The sequence below is a fragment of the Berghia stephanieae genome, chromosome 5 (genome assembly GCF_034508935.2).
Source record: "Berghia stephanieae isolate SIO BIC M18660-M18661 chromosome 5, UCSD_Bste_1.3, whole genome shotgun sequence".
In the NCBI taxonomy this organism is placed as follows: Eukaryota; Metazoa; Mollusca; class Gastropoda; order Nudibranchia; family Aeolidiidae; genus Berghia; species Berghia stephanieae.
The window spans coordinates 39,010,433-39,029,390 of record NC_088364.1 but is presented as its reverse complement, the minus strand read 5'-3'; the positions used below and the strand labels follow the sequence as shown (position 1 = coordinate 39,029,390).

At 33.8% G+C, this 18,958-nt stretch overlaps 1 protein-coding gene across 1 annotated transcript in view; it reads right to left on the bottom strand.

Moving 5' to 3' along the window:
* Positions 1–15,283: 15,283 nt before the first annotated feature.
* LOC144972888 (phosphatidylinositol 3,4,5-trisphosphate 3-phosphatase and dual-specificity protein phosphatase PTEN-like) overlaps positions 15,284–18,958 on the bottom strand; it is a 28,974-nt gene continuing 25,299 nt past the window's right edge. The window contains exon 10 of the mRNA XM_078914672.1: positions 15,284–18,958. This exon is cut by the window's right edge and continues 951 nt beyond it. The gene's annotated coding sequence lies outside the window, so the exon portion shown is untranslated.

The window sequence follows — 18,958 nt, the reverse complement described above, 5'->3', positions numbered from 1 at the left end:
CAATGTTAGACTTATTAAAGTCAAATAAAGTGAACCATCATAAATTTCAAAATCAGCCCTTTGAAAGGCCACCAAACCATCAAGATTGAAGCCCTTGTTATTTTCTGGCATTTTCAAAATTGATAATTTATATTGTAAAGTGCCCAGAGCTTGTGTTTTACACGAGAATGAGCGCTGTATAAATGTGTATTATTATTATTATTATTATTATTATTATTATTATTATTATTATTATTATTATTATATTTTGGAATGACTGATATATCAGCATCACGCTAATTTTACCGTGGTCCCGACGATGGACGATGTCGATATATCCGTTTTCAACTGTATACTGATCTTTTGTCCCTTTCACCAGACACACTCACTGAAACACAAACACACATACACTGTCACCCACACAAAATATATGCACACAAATAAATATTCATTTCTTTACACATTTAATTGATCTTTGCAACTTATATTTTCAAGGGCTATTGTTTTGGATTGAAAATACGAGTGTTACAAGATTTTGTCTCTACATTGGTATATTTTTTTTTTTCAATTTTATATTTTATCTCAAGATTTCAAGATTTTTATCTTCTTTATATCAAATGTTGATCATCTCCTCATAATCTGAAAAGATTTATCTTTTATTTTAAGATCTTGTGAGATTTGCCTCAGATGATATTTTCCTGATAGGTATTTCAGCAACTTACTTAAAATATTGGCCTCTCGACTTTAACAAATGTAAATTAAAAAATGTTTCAATCACCTTTTTCAACAATGAAATTTAAACTGAGGCATATCCATTTGAATGGATTGATGCAATTGTTATGCGCCTACAGCTTTATTATATGGAGGATTGGGCGCAATATAAATAAATTTCATTATTATTATTATTATTTTGGGGATTCTGATAGCTCAGTTGGTAGGGCACACACTTTACACGCAAAAGGATTGAGGTGGATCGCAGGTGAATTCGTGATTTTTTTTTATCTGACCCCTTGTCCATCCAGCAATGACTGTGGAGCTGGGTCTGTCAGATCTTGTGGAAAGTGCTTTGCAATAGACTAGCATTCCATCCAAAGCGTGCAAACAATTGCTATAGAAACCTGGATAAAAACCAGCTCCACGGGCCTAATCTAATGGTTCTGAAAGTCTACCTCCATGATTTGATGGGTGTTCAGATTCTTTCTAATTTTGAGTCATGAGACAAAATTCTAGTTCCTGCATCAGAATTCAAAGACGAGTGACTTATCATTTGGCCATCAGCTCGGTCTTTTATTAATAAAGCTGTTCTAGTGTTTGAAGAAGGCAAGAGGTCTTAAATTTGGAGATTTTCTGTGTCATATTATTCACCCCGAAGTATCTTTAGCTTCGAGCAATTTCTTGGAGCTGTGTGATATTTGACAAATTAAATTGTGTCCATTTTGTACTGCTAGATGGGTGAAATATTTTTAATTTGTTTTCTGTTTGAACAAGCAATGATTTAATTTGAAAGAGTGTTCCAGTCTATAATGGTGTGTGGAAAAAAAAATCTGTGATAATTTACGTTTCATGGCAATGAGGCAGTAATGAGCTTGAGATCAGAGCACAGTGAGACATGACACCTCACTGAGTACAGTGAGAGAATATGAATTAAAAGCTCTGTTCAGTGACTCAACGTTGCATTCCCCAGAGCGGGACTCGCACAAGTTAGAAGTTTGAATCTCATTTTAAGATTTAATTGGGAATGGAGGTAAATAGCAGATGCAATATTATTTGAAACTCATTTTAGGATTCAATTACGTAGCAAATGTAATTTCCCAAAATTCACGTCCAAACTGTAAGCACTTGATGCGCTTCATAAAGATAGCATGATAACAAGGGGCGAGATAGCAGAGTAAATGAAGCATAGCACTAAAATTCTGAGTATCCAGGCTGGAGCAAGAAACTTGGCCCTTATAGCTTACTTGACAGAGCTTTACTGTATTTCGATGGCCGGGTCATCTCAATCTTTTTTCGAGATAGAATTAAAGGCTAGTTTCTTCATAGGAGAAATGAAAGGAATTATGTTGATTGTGACAAATTGATTTTTTTCTGATGGAGTTTTATCACTGATCTCATTTATGTTAACTGATTAACTCAATCCGAGAAATTTTTGCTATTGCTACTTTTCAAAAGTGGAAAAAAATGTATTAAAAATGAGCATGTACATAGGTAGTTTTATTCAACTATCATTAACATGCAAAAACTAAAAACATTAGCTTTGATACTACACTCCTATAATTTGACTCAGAAAAAAGGAATAAATAGGCATGGGGTAAAAGTAACCTGGGTAAACTACGGATATAGTCAGTGTTAGGGTTGAATGAGTTAAGATGTGACAGATTGTTCTTTTTACATGGTTTATATTAGCATTTACAATACGATTGAGTGAATGTTTTTATTCATGCATTAATTATATCAATTAATTCTTGCTGGCTCAAACTTAATAATAATTTTTTTTAAATGAATTTATATAGCGCCTAGTTCCAATCAAATTGCTCACTGGTGCTTGATATCAACATATCGTAATATGTAGTATTTAAAACTGACAAATGAAAACCACATTGATATAATAGGAGATAAAATAAATACTTCAGATATAAAGCATATGCTCTACAAAAAGTTCTGGTTTTTAACCGCTCTCTAAAAATAATTGGATTGTCACTATTTGTTTCAATGCTGATAAAGAGCTCCACAGAGTGGGCCCATAGTGAGTTTTATCCTGATTTCTATAGCTTGAAACGGACAACAGCAATTGCATGCTACCCATTGGATAGGACACTAGTCTATCACAAAGTACTGTTCACCAGGTAGTGAGTATTCAAATATATATTTTTTTATATGTGAGCCACAACTTAATCTGTTGTTCTCTCATAATCTAGGTGCTGAATACAAAACTTTTAAGTTGTGATAATTGGATTTGAAGGTTTTAATTTTTTAATGTTAAGACATAAAGTTTCATGCTCTTCAATTAGAGGAAATAAATCTAACTCAAGTTAAGAGATAAAATTCAATTTTCTGCATGTGGTTCACCTGAATATAATACCAGATTGAAGTCTTGGTCATATAATTACCTCCTGCTGATACTATCCTGTAAATCAATTATGTACATGAAAACCACTTTGAAGTTATTGTCGGGTGATGTAAATAAGTTGGTATGTTAGTTTTAGTGATTGTAAATTGTGCTGTACATGACATGAGCAATAAATGGTTGAATATCTGCTATCGTAATGTTGTTTTTGTGTGTGTGTGTGTGTGTGTGAATAAAAGTGTTTTAAAAATTTATTGACATTTCTTTGTTGTATCATTCCCCTTTGTCCTACTTTTCCTCAAGTCCTTTTAATTGTATATCTAAAATGTTTTTACTATCCAATTTTCGTCCCTTTTACTGGTGCTGATATGACCTAAATTTGTTGCAAGCGCCGTAAAACCCTTATAAACTAAAACGGGTTCAAAAGGTTTTCAAAACTTGGTACTGGGTGGGGATCCTGACCTCCCATTGCGGGCAGAGAGGTACATACTGTGTCTTCTATCCCCTGATATGTTTCCAACATGCTTTCTGTCTTTGTCTCGGAATGAGATTACTTGGTTTTGTCCTGGCACTGGCCGGAATCCCAGCTGGGAGGGAAACAGTCAAATGCATAGTTATTGTTTTGGGAGATGATATTTTTTCCTTGTAAATCATCTCTCTTTTATGTATTATTAATTTTATTTTGAATGTATAATGTAAGCATTTGAGTGTGTTCCTCTTTGTTGGATTTTGTGCTTGTGTCTGGATGAGTTTGTTTGTTTTGTTTTTAAGGGTTTTACGGCGCTTGCAACACATTTAGGTTATATCAGCGCCAGTAAAAAGGAAGAAAATGGGATAGTAAAAAGTTCTAGAATTACAATTAAAGCACCCAAGAAAAAGTAAGACAAAGGGGAACTGAGAACAAATAGGGATCAGATGTAGATTCCAAGAGCATACCACCAATGTACTTAGTTTGAAATCACCTACAAGTCTCATCCAGACACAAGCACAAAATCCAACAAAGAGGAACACACTCAAATGCTTACATTATACATTAAAAATAACAAATATTATAATACATAACAGAGAGATGATTTACAATGAAAAAATATCATCTCCCAAAACAATAACTATGCATTTGACTGTTTCCCTCCCAGCTAGGATTCCGGCCAGTGCCAGGACAAAACCAAGTAATCTCATTCCGAGACAAAGACAGAAAGCATGTTGGAAAGCAGATATAAGGGGAAAAAAGACACAGTATGTACCTCCCTGCCCGCTATGGGAGGTCAGGATCCCCACCCAGTGTCTGGATGAGACTTGTAGGTGATTTCAAACTAAGTACATTGGTGGTGTGCTCTTGGAATCTACATCTGATCCCTATTTGTTCTCCGTTCCCCTTTGTTTTACTTTTTCTTGGGTGCTATAATTGTAATTCTAGAACTTTTTACTATCCCATTTTTCCCTTTTTACTGGCGCTGATATGACCTTAATGTGTTGCAAGCGCCGTAAAACCCTCAAAAACTAAAACAACAAAACTTGCACTAATTGTCGATTAGTTTTATGTATCAAATTAGTTTTTAGATTAGTGAGCTTTTGTCCTTAAATTAAGCTCAAACAGCAGCTTGGTTTGTTTTTTTTTTCCCGGTAGGGATGGGTGGGGGGTAAATAAATTAATGCGTCCGTTTCCATCTCAGCAAAAGACTTGAGAAAAGCCATGGCAAAACCAATAAAGTCTCCTTCCAGAACAGGGACAGAGTGATGTAGAACACATCAACCCATGTTTTGTTATTTTCTTTTTTTTTTTTGGGGGGGGGGGGGGGTGATATGGCGATTGTCCCACAATTAGATCTTTTCTACAACGGTAAAAATAAAGACAAAAGAATAATCAAAAGGCTTAGATTAAAAAGACAAGCAGCTAAGAGAGTGAAATAAAGGAGACAACTTCAACGGAGATGAGAAGTAGACCCAATAGCAATATCCGTGATTCATGTCTGAAACCATCACAAAGTCCCAAATTTACACTGACACAGGATCTACCCCAAACATAAATAAACATATCCAAAAACGGAGAGATAATTTACATGGAAAGAAATATTTCCCCACAAAAAAAAAAAAAAAAATCTAATCAATCCATCCGTTTCCCTCTCAGCAAAAGATATGCTCTGGGCCCGGGTGAAACCAAATAAGTGTCATTCCAGATGAAAAAAAAATACAACACAACATTGAAAAGGCAGGGGGATAGAAAAGATAGCAAGTGTGAAGACAAATGAACCATCCATTTGCACAGGACAGCCAACCTTTCACTGCTCACACTTTTGCATTCTCAACCAAGAGAAAACGGGCAATATAAAGAAAAGAAAAAAGTAAGGTAATGATAGAAAATATAATAAATCAATATTTTTAAAAAATTAATTAAATGGTTTAAAAAGAATACAATGCATTCACTTCTTATTAAACGATATGAAAATGAATGGCAGTCATGAGGTTTAAATCAATATAGTTTTTATTTAAATCCATATTTCAACTGTGTATTATTTGTACATAAATTTTTAACACCATTTGATTCAGTATTATAATGTTGTAAACAACAAAAGGAAGGTATAGCATTTTTAAAAAATAAAATGAAAAGAGAACAAAGAAATTCATTCAATTTATGATACTGCCATTTTCAACTTCACATAACCGCACTCTGGAAAGGAAATCTCACTGCCACCCATTTAAAAAGCAAGAAAGTGTCCCATTAAAAAAAGGTCAAAAAAGAAGTTTTAAGTAGGTACCGAGTTTAGTTAGATTTTTGGGTCTTTATTTTTTAAAAAGGGGACTTTCTTTGCGGCACTTGCGATACTTTTAGGTCATTCCAGCAATAGTCAAAAAAGAAAGGTGATAAGAGAAAAATTGCAGATGAAGTTAAAAGCACAGCAGACAGATGAGTAATAAGGAAAAATGTCATCTCCCAAAACTATTACCATACATTTGACTGATTCCCCTTTGGTTAAGGATTTCGGCCAGAGCTAGGACAAAAGAAAATTTGTTTGTTTGTTTTAAAGGTTTTAGGCACTTGCGACACATTTAGGTCATTTCCGCACCATTAAAAAGGAAGAAACTGAAATAGTATCAAAAATTATAGATTTAAAATTGAAAGCACACAAGAAAAAGTAAGACATAGGGGAATTGTTCAAATAGGGAACAGAAGTAGATTCCAAGAGCACACATCGGTGTACTTGGTTTGAGATCACATAAAAGTCTCATCCAGAGACAAGCACAAGTCCCCACTAAAAAAAAAAAACAAGTAATCTCATTCCAAGACAACGACAGAGAACAAGTTAGAAAACAGATTAAGGGATATAGAAGACACAGCAAGTGACTTTCTGCCCACTATAGGAAGTCAAAAGACCCAACCCAGACAGAATAAGTCTTAATTTTTTTTCAATCTCATCAAATCTATAATGGAAAATGTTTGTTTTTAAGGGTTATACGGCACTTGAAACACATTTAAAGTCATATCAGCGCCCTGAAAAAGGAAAAAAATTGGGATAGTAAAAAGTTCTAGAATTACAATTAAATTACCCAAGTAAAAGGAAGACAGAGGGGAATTTGTTCAAATAGGGAACATATGTAGATTCCAAGAGCACACTATCAGTATATTTAGTTTGAGATTACCTAAAAGTCTCACCCAGAAACCAGCACAAGATCCCACTAAGAGGAATAAACTCAAATGTCTACAAATACTATGTTACATTAAAAAAAAAAAAACAGTATATAACAGAGAGATGATTTACAAGGAAAAAAATATCATCTCCCAAAACTATAACTATACATTCAGATGTTTTCCTCTCAGCCAAGGACTCCGGCCAAGACAGAAAGCAATTTAAAAACAGACAGGGCGGATAGAAGACACGGCAAGTACCTCCCTGCCCACTATGGGAGGTCAGGAATCCCACCCAGTTATAATGGAAGAATTTCTTTTGTTTTTTAGGATACAGTGACACTTTTAGGTCCTATCAGTGCCATTAAAAAGGGAGAAGATGATATAGTAAAAAAATTATTATCAAGATTTACAATTTAAGCATTCAAGAAAAAGTAAGACAAAGGGGACTGATTCGAATAGGGAACAGATGTAGATTCTAAGAGCAAGCAATCAATTCAATTTGTTTGAGATCACCTCAAAGTTTCATCCATACAAGAGCACAGGATCCTACCAAGAGAAATACTCAAATGCTTTCAAAACGATATTAAGAACCAAAAAAATATTACAGCACGTAATAAAGAGATGATTTACAAGTGAAAAATATCATACAACACATTTAACTGATTTTGCTCTCAGCCAAGGACTCTGGACTGGATCATGACAGTTTGTAGTTTGTTTTTAAAGGGTTTTACGGCACCTGCAACATATTTAGGTAATTTCAGCGCCAGTAAAAAGAAGAAAATGGCATAGTAAAAAAGTTCTAGATTTACAATTGAAAGCACACGAGAAAAAGTAAGACAAAGGGGAAGGGTTCAAATAGTGAACAGATGAAAATTCCAAGAGCACATCATCAGTGCACTCAGTTTGAGATCACCTAAAAAGTCTCATCCCGACATAAGCACCAGTCCCCACTAAGAGAAATAAACTCAAATGTTTACAATTCATGATATCTATTCAAAACAAAAAACTTAATAGTACAAAGAGATGATTTATAAGGGAAAAAATATCACCTCACAAAACTAACACTATACATTTGACTTGTTTTGTTTTTGTTTTAAGGGTTTTACGGCGCTTCCAACACAGTTAGGTTATATCAGCGCCAGTAAAAAGGAAGAAAATGGGATAGTAAAAAGTTATAGAATTACAATTAAAGCACCAAAGAAAAAGTAAGACGTAGGGGAACTAGGAACAAATAGGGATCAGATGTAGATTCCAAGAGCATACCACCAATGTACTTAGTTTGAGATCACCTATAAGTCTCATCCAGACACAAGCACAAAATCCAACAAAGAGGAATACACTCAAATGCTTACATTATACATTGAAAATACCAATTCCTTATAATAATACATAACAGAGAGATGATTTACAATGAAAAAAACATCATCTCCCAAAACATTAACTATGCATTTGACTGTTTCCCTCCGAGCTAGGACTCCGGCCAGGGCCAGGATAAAACCAAGTAATCTCATTCCAAGACAAAGACAGAAAGCATGTTGGAAAACAGTTATAAGGGGATAGAAGACACAGTATGTACCCCCCTGCCCACTATGGGAGGTCAGGAACCCCACCCAGATACATTTGACTGTTTCCCTCTCAGCCAGGACTCCGGCAATGGCCAGGACAAAACCAAGTAATCCCATTCCAAGACAAAGACAGAAAGCAACTCGGAAAACATAAATGGGGATAGAAGATACAGCAAGTGACCGCCTGCCCACTGTGGGAGGTCAGAAGACTCCATCCAGATGGAAGAATTTATATGCCGTTTACATAATAGTCAAGTTTTAGCACCATTACAGACTCAATAATTGAAATACATTATACATTGGAATAGCACACGCATGTGCAGACATACATATTACACAAACAACTGAAATCCTCTTTTCCCTTGGACTTTATACAAGTTATTTCAGGGTCATGAAAAAAAAAAGGAAAATGATCGAATTGTGGAGACTTAAATCTTTACTTCTCTAAATTTATTTACTTTCAGGGATTTAACAAGAAAAGAATTGTATAAAAGAAAATGGATCTAGGCACTTACTAGTTTATCAGCATTTGCCACATATTTAGGTACACTCCAATTGAATCATAAACATCTGGTTTTGAGTGTACCTACATACTGATACTGATAATCAAATACAACATACAAATTTGATTCTATTTGTTGGTGTTAACAGCCACAAGAAAAGAAGTAGAGGCTCTAAAACGGGTCTAGAGTCCATCAGCACTTCCAGTCGCCCAAGAAAAGATTTTCCTTCTAATAAAAAAAATAAAATAATGTTTCTCATCAGGCACAAAGGAATACAATAAACTATATGGGTAAGGAATAATTTAATTTTTCAAAAACATGGCTTTTTTTTTTTACCTGCCTTGTATAACAATGCAAAATATACTGTCAGAGTTGCAAGAATACATCTGATTTGTCATTTTGTTATTAGGGGTTTTACAGCGCTTGCGACATGTTAGGTCATTCCAGCACCAGTAATAATGAAGATTATGGAGGACAGTTGAAGAAAGTTGAAAGCAAGAAAAAAAGAAGACAAAGGGGGTTAGTTTAAATAGTGAACAGAAGATTCGGTGATCAATCCACCGATGTGCCTATTTTGACATTAACATCTTTCTCTTGTTTTTAAGGGTTTGACGGTGCTTGCAACAAATTTAGGTCATATCAGCGCCAGTTTGTTTTTAAGGATTTTAGGGTGCTTGCAACACATTTAGGTTATATCAGCGCCAGTAAAAAAAAGAAGAAAATGGGATATTAAAAAGGTCTAGAATTACAATTAAGGCATCCAAGAAAAAGTATGACAAAGGGGTACTGGGAACAAATAGGGATGAGATGTAGATTCCAAGAGCATACCATCAATGTACTTAGTTTGAGATCACCAATAAGTCTCATCTGGACATAAGCACGGCCCCCACTAAGAGGAACACACTCAGATGCTTCCATTATAAATTCAAAATAACAAATATAAAAATACATAACGGAGAGATGATTTACAAGGAAAAAAATATCATCTCTCAAAACAATAACTATGCATTCGACTGTTTCCCTCCCAGCCAGGACTTCGGCCAGGGCCAGGACAAAACCAAGTAATCTCATTCCAATTCAAAGACAGAATGCAAGTTGGAAAACATATATACGTGGATAGAAGACACAGTATGTACCTCCCTGCCTATCAGCACCAGTAAAAAGGATGAAAATTAGATAGTAAAAACATTCTAGATGTAAAATTAAACGGATTTGAGGAAAAAGTAAGACAAAGGAGAATGATACAAATAGGGAACAGATGTATATTCCAAGAGCACACTACCAGTGTACTTAAGTTTGAGATTACCTAAATGTTTCATCCAGACAACAAAGTATATTCACTATGACAGTATACAAAAGAGATGATTTGCACGAGAAAAAATCTCAACCAAGGACTCCATCTAGAACTAAGACAAAACGAAGTAATTTCATTCCAAGACAAGTAAAGAAAGCAGCCTGGAAAAGGAAAACAGATTCACAGAGATAGAAGACGAAGCAAGAGTGATCTCTCCGCCCATCAAGAGAGGTCAAAAGACTCCATCCCTACATCAGACTGTCTCATTTGTTTGTTTCTTTTTCGAGGTTTTGCAATACTAGCAACAATTGCAGGTTATTTCAGCACCAGTAAAAAGAAAGATGATTGAGGAAAGTTGTAATCTAAACTTTAAAGATCCAAAGAAAAAGTCAGACAAAGGGGACTAGTTTAAATAGGGAACAGAGAATTCCATGACAATTCTATCAATGTACCTATTTTGATATTACCTAAACCTCCCATTTAAGCACAAGCAATGAAGGATACACTCTAGTACCTATCCCCCTTTTACTTCACATCATCCTTTTTCTTCCCATATTGTTTTTTCTCATTGATTTAATTGTTTCAGCCAGTCCAACCAAAAAAAAAAAAAAAGATATAACTATTAAAGGGTCTCATTAAAAATGATCAGATTAAAATATGTTGCCCTCTACAGATTAGCTCTCTGTTTTTGTTTTGTTTTTAAGGGTTTAACGGCGCTTGCAACACATATAGGTCATATCAGCGCCAGTAAAAAAGAAGAAAATTGGATAGTGAAAACATTCTAGATGTACAAGTACAATTAAAATGGTTTGAAGAAAAAAGTAAGACAAAGGGGAATCGGTTTAAATAGGGAACAGATGTAGATTCCAATAGAACACTATCAATGTACTTAGTTTGAGATCACCCAAAAGTCTCAACCAAACACCAGCACAAGATCCCATTGAGAGGAATACACTCAAATGTTTATAAATTATATGTTAAAAATAAAAAAATAACAGTACATAACAAGAGAGATGATTTACAAGGAAAAAAAAATATCTTCTCCCAAAACTATAACTATACATTTGACTGTTTCCCTCCCAGCCAAAGACTCCGGCCAGGGTCAGGTCAAAACCAAGTAATCTAATTCTAAGACAAAGACAGAAAGCAATTGGAAAAACAAACACAGGGTGATAGAAGACATAGCAAGTACCTCCCTGCCCACTATGGGAGGTCAGGATCCCCACCCAGGATTAGCTCTCTAATTATTCATGAAAATTACATTGCATCAAAGGCACCAAGAAGAAAAAATTTATATAATTTTAACGAGAAAAAAAATTGAAATTTTCTTGCAACACTGACAATATTTCATCTTTATATTATAATATATTACAAAATCATAATCGGTAATTAGTATTTTATTATTATTATACACCAACATCAGTAACAAAGATAACAATGGAGAAGATATAACACAGAAAATACCCTAACAAGTAACAAGAGGATTTAAGTTATCGTCACATGTAAATATCATTCTGTTCAGCAAATAATATTTACATGCCATTTGCAGATAAATGATAAATCAATTTATACAGTAACTTGTAACATTTCAAATATTGGAAAACAAAATACTGACATTTTCTTTAACATCAAAATAGTACATTTCATTTACAAAATATAAAATTATATATCTTGGCAATTTCAAAATGTATAACGTGGACAAATATAATTGTTGTTGCCAGGAGCTATTTTTCCCCCAACACTTGCAATGCTTCCAGGTCATATTAGCATCAATGGGCAAACGTAACTTACACATCATTCTTGAAAGCATTTAACTTGACATTCCTTTTTACCCATTTAGTTTTCACCCAAAGCTTTCCATAATGTCATGTACATATATAGTAGAAAATAGTTTTAATTTCCTGGAAACAAAAAACACGATGACAAACTTCCCTCTGATACATAAAATAAGCAAAGTCATCCCCAAAACTAAAAATGATCCAATTCTTTGAGTATAAAGAAAATGAGAAGAGGCAGAAAATAGTTACTATTCTAAAAGGGACCTTTGATGGTTTTCTGTGCAAAATCATAAAAACATTTCTTCTACTTTTAAGGCTTTTAAGAAACACTTATGCAATTCCAGTGACAGTAAAAAGGAAGATGATGCTTCTATGAAAAAGTGAGATTGTTTTTAAGGGTTTCACGGCACTTGCAACAAATTTAGGTCATATCAGCACCAGTAAAAAGGAGAAAATTGGAGAGTAAAAACGTTCTAGATGTACAAACAAGGACGAGGAAATAGTAAGACAAAGGGGAATGGTACAAAAAGGGAATAGATGTAGATCCCAAGAGCACACTATCCGTTTACTTAGTTTGAGATTACCTAAATGTTTCACCCAGACACCAGCACAAGATCCCACTAAGAGGAATACACTCAAATGTTTACAAATCACATGTTAAAATTTAAAAAAAGAACAGGACACAACAGAGAGATGATTTACAAGGAAAAAAAATATCATCTACCAAAACTATAACTATACATTCAAATGTTTCCCTCCCAGCCAAGGACTCAGGACAAAACTTAGTAAATCTCATTCCAAGACAAAGACAGAAAGCAATTGGAAAAAACAGATGCAAGGGAATAGAAGACACAACAAGTACCTCGGGAACCCCACTCAGAAAGGGGAATTGGTTCAAATAGAGAAAAGGTGCTTGATGCCATAGCGTCGCAATTATTTTTGGCAGACAGAATTATAGACATGGGATACATCTTATAGTCTATTCAAATAAGAGATCAATCATTTTTTCTTTGCCTGGGTGACCACTGCACGTGTATGTTATTAAAATGTATCAGCTGTGTGAAATTATAAATGGGAAAAAAATATGATGAAGAGCGATAATTGATTCATAATTATATTAATGATTAATTTTTTTTTCAAATATTGGGGGAGGGGGGGAGAAGTGAAACAAAAGGAGACTAATAAATTTAAAAAAGAAAAATCATTAAACTAGATTAATACAGAAAGACAATGAAATTTGGCTTTTGCAACATAAGGATTAACAATAGTAGCATATAAAAATACAAATCAAACATCAAGAGGAGGAAAAATATATAGCTGTAATACGAACATAGTTACATTCTCTTACGAGATTACTATTAGATCATTACTGCTTCTTTCCTCTTGAGCAATCCCAAGGTATGATTTATATCAACTCATCATCATCTCACCTTGATTTACAAACAAAAATTGTATGAAAAACATCTGATTTCTTTGCTGGATTTCTAATCACAGAAACAGAAGAGAGAGATATCATCTCTCAGAAAAGAAAAAAAAGAAACTCCCACTCGGCTAAGGATCCCCGTCACGACCAGTAAAAGAAAAAACAGCAATAATAATCTCAATCCATAACAAAGACAGAGAGCAGCATATGAAGGGAAAACAGATCCCAACCAGCCTTAGAGGACATCAAGTGAGTTGGTCTGCAATAGTTAAAATTGCAAAAGGATTGTACAGTATACCCTCTCTCCAACTCCCACTCCTGGCCTAACACTCACATAGATATTTTCATCCCGTCCAACATTATTGTACCATAAATCATAACTTAAAATAAGTGAACTGCCAAGGAAATTGTTAAGAGTCGAAAACATAATAGTGCAACTCCCCTCCCCCCTGCCCTTAATCTTTAAACTGAGACAGAAATTCCAGGGATCAAGTCCTCAAAGAGGGAAAAAGAATTATTTCAATTTGGATTTATAGGAGTGAACAGTTAATAAATTCATACAGTTGTGCGCTTAACTCACCAAGACCATATCCAATTTCCAGAATTAACTTTTTTTAAAAAGGAATTTGCTAGAGTAAAAGGCCATAACTATGTTTGCTGTTTGTTTTTAAGGGTTTTACGTTGCCTGCAACACATTAAAGCCATTTCAGCACCACTAAAAAGGAAGAAAATAGTAAGGTCAACAACTTCTAGATTTAAAAGCAGACAAGAACGAGTAAGACAAAGGGGAATAGGTTCAAATAGGGAACAGATATATTTTCCAAATGCACACCATCAGTGTACTTTGAGATCACCTAAAAGTCTCATCCAGACATAAGTACACAGGATCTGACTAAGAGGAATACACTCAAATGCTTTCATTATGCATTCAAAACAACACACAAAACAATGCATGACAGAGAGATGATTTACAACAACAACAAAAATTCATCTCCCAAATCGTTAACTATACATTCGACTGATTCCCTCCCACCAGGGACTCTGCCCAGGGAAAGGACAAAACCTACTAATCTCACTCCAAGACAAAGACAGAAAGCAAATTGGAAAACAAATATAGAGGTATATAAGGCATAGTAAGTGACTTCCCTGCCCACTATGGGAGTTCAGGAATCCCAACCAGCCAAAACTATATTAGATTAATGTCTCTCACAACTAGTATCAATATTGTTAGGGTTGAATTTTCTAATATCTTTGTTCCAACTAGAAAGACTGACAATTATGTCTTAATATAAAATTGCTGAACATATTTTCATAAAACATTTGCTGAAAAGTTCAATAATGAGACTACGGGGAATTAGAGGCCTAGGGCTTGGTGAGTTAAAAATGGAAATAATAATTACTTAAATTAACATGCATATATTTACAAAAGAGAAGAGATAACAAAAATCAAAACCTGCAACTTTTTAAAACCAACAAATAACAAAGAAAAAAATATGTACTGTTTTTAAGGGTTTTGAGACAAATTTAGCTCATTTCAGTGTCAGTAAAATGTAAGAAAATTGGATAGTCAATTTATTATAGATTATTTAAAGGACATGATGAAACGCAAGACAAAGGGGCTCGTTTCAAACAGGGAACAAATGAAGAGTCCAAGAGCACATTATCAGGGAACTTAGTTTGAGATCCCACCAAGAGGAACACACTCAAATGCTAACAAAACGTGTTATTCAAAACAAAAACAGAAATATTACAGTACATAGCAGAAAGATGATTTACATCTCCCAAAACATACTATACATTTGACTGTTTCCCCCTCAACCAAGGACAAACCATTCCAAGACAAAGATAGAAAGCAACTCAGAAAACATATAGAGGGATAGAAGACACAGCAAGAGGCCTCCTGCCTACCATGGGAGGTCAGTAGATCCCACCCAGAACAAAAGAAAAAAATTTAAAATAAAAAAGTGTATTGTTGAAAAAAGCTTAATCCAATGATTATTAAAACCCAAACGGCCTACATCTCAAAATATATGCATCAAAGATTTATAATTTTGGTATGATAACTCCTTTAATGGCACAAAGGCTCTGAACTGATGTTATAAAAATAAATATCAATCTACTCCAAGCTTAGATAACCAACAATTGAATCATATACAAAAATGTGCGCAAACACAAACACACACACACAAACACATTGATAGTAATTTATACAAATTTGTGATGATAGTTGAAAACATTCTTCTAAAGTTACAATGTAAAAAGTAATAAATAAAAATGAATAGAACAGCTCCAAAAAAATTTTTAAAATACCAAACACGGAACATTCCAGGCTCAAAACCCTTCTTCAGCCAACAACAAAAAAACAAGAACATAAATACATTGCTAAAAAAAACATGGATTGATCTGAATATTTCTGTCGTCAACCTGGTTTTTTTTAGTAATGTTTAGTTATTGTTTTGTTTTTTTTGTTGGTTGCTGGAGAAGGATTTTGAGCCCAAAACGTTCCATGTTTAGTATTTGGTAATTTTTTCAAAGCTGTGATATTCATTTTTGTTATTTTTAGTCCACAGTTTCTAGCAGCTTTATATCAATGGTTTATCTTCAATACCTAAAAATCAATGGATAAAAAGGTGGCAGAAGATTATTATCACAGAAATGCGATGATAGCATAATATGTGAGGAAGCTCAGGAAACCCTGATCAAAGTAGCAGAGAATACGAGAGAGATACAGACAAAAAACTAAAATTCTAAAAGAAAAAAAAGATTTATGAAATTAAATTATAAATTATCATAAAAACAACATGTGTGAAATTTGCCCGAGTTACAACTGAAAAATTATTCTATAAATGCATTTTAATGGTAACTATGTACAATCTTGAGCCAAAATATGGCTTTAGCCCACTTTAGACACCATTTTCTTACTTCTCATTCTCTAACCCTTCACCTTTCAAAAATCATCTGTTCTATGGTCATGAAACAACAAAAAAAGTCACAAGAAATTCAGAAATATCACCCCTTATTCACATAAAAATGTTATTTTGTGAACTTTATGAGGGTTTTCCTGTGCTATCCCATACATAATTTATTCGCGTTCATTAAATTAGGTACGGAAAACCCAAATTTAGATTATATAATTGTTGTCTTTAAGTTGCATTCAACAGGTAGAACTTTTTTTCCTGATTAAAATGGTATAAAAATTATTAAAATTGGTTAAAAATTTAAAAGATATGTTATTTCGAAATTTGTAGAAAATCGCCAAAATTTGTCCTTCTTTGAAAGCAACCTTTTGTCCGTTTTCAAAATGCCGTATTTTCATAAATATTCAAACCAGACCTCTGTAACTTTCTAACAATACACATCTTTTTATAAACAATATGTGTATTTTTTTTCTGAGCTCAACTCTAAGTAAAATAGAAATAATTTGCCCCTAAAGTAGCTGACAAAGCCAAAATTGTCAATTTCAACGCAAAGTTACGAAATATCAGCGATTGTGCCCCTTGCCTGAGCCGGCATATGAGTGAAGTGAATACGGCAAATGTTGTAGTTGTAGTTTCGTTTTCAGTTGGCTGGTGAACGCAAAGCTATTAATCTTGCTTTCGTATACATCATTTTAAAGCTGAGATTTTAAACTTTCTTTTGATACCAGAATCGTCCAAATTTTCAAATTTTTCTCAATTTTTTTATCAATTTAAAGTTTTTAACTTGAAACTTCAACCTTTGAAAAAAAATCATAAAAATGCGAATCTGGTATCGAATGAAAGCTTGTTCAATTTTCTTTCGGATGCAGCCATTGACGTTACTATTAATAGCGCTGACGCGACCAGCCGAGCGGAGAGAAAAGACAACCGTCAGTTACGGTGATCGAGTAGCGGAGCGCCGGTTCCAAAATCGAAGTTTACTCCTCTTCTTCAACTCAAAGCCATGAAATAACGGCAAATCATATGAAAAAAGCATGAACGTTTTTTTAAAGATGAAGATTTGAGATTTAATTTGATACCAAAAACGTTTTATTTGACGGACTGAAAATGAGAAAAAGAGAGAGACGATTTGAGTTAAAATTCTCGGTTTGCCAATAAAGCCATGACTCGATAAGAGGGTTTGCCATACCTAATTAAATGCTTGTATTTTGTCAGTTTTTCTTTCAATGATATGATATGATACTTCTAAATCACTTACAGCTAGCAAACTCAATAGTAGAAATATGAGCAATATTCATGGGATGATAATGGAAATTCATAGATTTGCTTGGTCGAGAATTTCAAAGTTTGTTTAAATGTTTCACAAATTTTATAATTGAATGAAGAAGCTGGTGATCACCATAATCATAATTCTTATATATGGAACAATGAAAATTGAAAATCATAGTCAGGGAAAAATTTTGTGATCTGGATTATTAGAATTCACATTAAATGTGGATTGATCAAATTTGTTTCATGAATGAAGTCAATATGCATGAAATTGTTGTGGACAGATCTTAAGTAGGCAAATCTATGTATCTTCATGTCTTTAAGATTTTTTTTCTTTTTATTCGTTATTACAGTTTGTTTTTAATGTATTTACGGCGCTTGCTAAACATTTAGGTCATATCAGCACCAGTAAAAAGGAAGAATATGGGATAGTCAAAAAATTCTAGACTTACTATTATAGCACCCAAGAAAAAGTAAGACAAAGGGGAATTGGTTGAAATTGGTCACAGATATTGATTCCAAGAGCATACTATCAATGTACTTAGTTTGAGATCACCTAAAAGTCTCATCCAGACACAACACATGATCCCACTAAGAGGAATGCACTCAAATGTGTACAAGTTATGTTCAAAACAAAAAATATAACTATCAGTCCACTACTGAGAGATGATTTAAAAGGAAAATAATATCACCTCACAAAACTAATACAATGCATTTGCCAAGGACTCCGGCAAGGGACATGATAAAATCACATTCCAAGACAAAGACAGAAAGCAACTCAGAAAACAAGATTTAGGGGGACAGAAGAAGCAGCAAGTGACCTCCTGCCCACCACGGGAGGTCAAAAGACCCTACCCAGAGTTGAAGTCGTTAAGTGAAGCTGATATGTGAACAAATACCATTTACAAAACAAAACAACAAAATTCGAAAGATCACTGCATAATATTCTCAAGACTGCCAATTTTGTAGCCTGAAGTGTTCAGTATTTCATCTGTGATTGAAGGTCAGGGGTTCAAATCCTGTTGAGGAGACTTGGATTTTTAAGAAACAGTCCTGTCATAAAAATAAATTTTGTTTTGAAAAAAGTTGGTGGACCAAAAACGTTAAACCTTGTTCTTTGTTTTTAACCCTTTTCAAAATTTAACAAATATATACCACACATTAAAAACCATCCCCTTTACATCACAATATGTCAATGAAGTGATTGTCAGTATCAGTTTCAAGTAAAAGTCATTTCATCTTCTAGACATAAAATAAATAAAAAGTTGAAAACTAAATAATTATTAATTTCTCAACAAGCCATGAACGCCATAAAAATGTACAAGAAAATCAGAGGTGAAAAAATAAAAGTGGTGAATTCCCAACATAAATTGAAGAATTTTGTTGTACCAAAAAGTCAAAAGTAAAAAGATAAAAATAAAATAATCCCAGAAGGAAACATGGAGACTCACAGGAATTCTGGACAAATGTAGATGATTAATAATTTCGTACCATATTGCTTTTTGGTAGATAAGGCTATAGTGAAGATGATAAGTTT